The sequence below is a fragment of the Sorex araneus genome, chromosome 1 (assembly GCF_027595985.1).
Source record: "Sorex araneus isolate mSorAra2 chromosome 1, mSorAra2.pri, whole genome shotgun sequence".
Taxonomy (NCBI): domain Eukaryota; kingdom Metazoa; phylum Chordata; class Mammalia; order Eulipotyphla; family Soricidae; genus Sorex; species Sorex araneus.
In genome coordinates this window covers 196,830,184-196,831,959 of record NC_073302.1, presented here as the reverse complement: position 1 = coordinate 196,831,959, position 1,776 = coordinate 196,830,184, and positions in this window count along the sequence as shown.

Genomic DNA, 1,776 nt, shown 5'->3' with positions numbered 1-1,776 from the left:
CATGAATGAGGTAACATGGTCACGACGGTCATGGGCCTGATGCAGTTTCCACATGTGCCACTAAACTGCCCGAGTCCCAGCACCAATGCCCCGGGGTGGCTACTGGCCACCCCGGGGCTGCTCTGAGGCTTCGGCAGTGCGTTCTGTCAGTTTGCTCCTCTCTGGGCCAAACACAGTGGAGACCGTCTATTATTCGTCCTTCCCCTGTGACTTATTTCCTTTAACACAGTGCCCTCCAGCTCCAAGCTACAGCCAATCGCGGCTCCGTCTTGTGAACGTGGAGTCTGGCCCCCACCCCACAACCTACGCGCCTGTCCTCTTTCATTTTAGTTATCTCACACCCTGGCTGGGGGTCTAGCACCGCAGTGAACATGGATGTGCATGTATCTGTTTGGATGAGTGCTGTGTTCTAGCAGGCAGATGTCCAAGAAACAGGCTCGCTGGGTCAGTGGAAACTGTTTTACCTTTGCAAGGAACCCTCCGCGCTGTTTTCCACAGAGGTGAACCCCAGGCGGCTCCCACCCACGGTGGACGCAGAGGATCTAGGGCTAAAGTCAGTGACCGAGTTTTAAGTGTCCCGTTCCACTAAGGTCTGCGGGTTGCTGGCGCTGGGTAGGGGCCAGGCAAGGCTCCAGTGTTCAGTGTCTCCCACTGCAAAGCCCAGCGACCAGGTGATCAGTGGCGTGGTGTGGGGGACTTGCTAAGGCCGCAGGACGTTCGCAGACCGCCCACGGCGTTCTCGGCCCGACCGTCAGGGGAACGTAGCTCTGCACACATAGTCTGTCCAGCCTCCGTTCAAGGCGGCCGAGCAGCAGTGACCACGCACAAGACCTGTGGCCCCCGGCGGCCTAGGCGGCTCAGCAGGATGGAGATTAGGCTCTGCGCGCTGGACACCGCGTGACCCCCAGCAGGCGCGCCCCAAGACAACACCTGGGCTGCAGAGAAACAGAGTTCACAGTGCCCGCACAGCTCCCGGGAGGCGGGAGGCAGTGTCTTCCCGCGGGGGCTGTGTCCGGTCTGCAGTCCGGGACCTCCGCTGGAAAGACCCCTCCCTACTGGCCTCCCTGCCTGCATCCGGGTAGCTCAGAGGGCCGCCCGGGCCCGTCCCCACGTGTCCCCTGGCCCCGCCCCACCTGTCCCCGGGTCCCTCCCGCCCCTACCTGCCCCCCGGGCCCCGGCCCACCTGACCCCGAGCCCCGCCCCCACCGACCCCGGGCGCCCGCCCACCTGCCCGGGTCCCTCCAGCTCCACCTGACCCCGGGGTCCCGCCCCCACTGTCCGCATCCCAGGGTCCCGTCCCCACTATCCCCCTAGATCCCGCCCCAACCTGTTCCCACGGGTCCCGCCCCCACCTGCAGGGCCCCACCCCCACCTGTCCCCCAGGTCCCTGAGCCCCACCTGCTTTAGGGTCCCGCCCCCACCTGCCGGGCCCCGCCCCCACCTGTCGGGCCCCGCCCCCACCTGCCTGGTCCCTCCCGCCCCCATCTGCGGGTCCCGCCCCCCACTTCCGGTCCTGGCGGGGCGCCTGCGCAGTGCGGCGGCGCGGGCGGCTGTAGCGCCCAACCGTCCCCTCCTCGGCCAATCGGGAGGCGCGTTTCAGGCGCGGAGCCCCGCCCCCGCCGGGAGCCTGGAGACGGGCGGCCAATGGGCGGGTGCGTTGTTGGCGCGGAGCCCCGCCCCCGACAGGGCCCGGTGACGGGAGCGGGTCATGGGGTGGACGCGCTCCTGAGCCACAGCCCGGAGGGCCGCCGCGTCCTGTGCCCGCGCTGCCCGGCG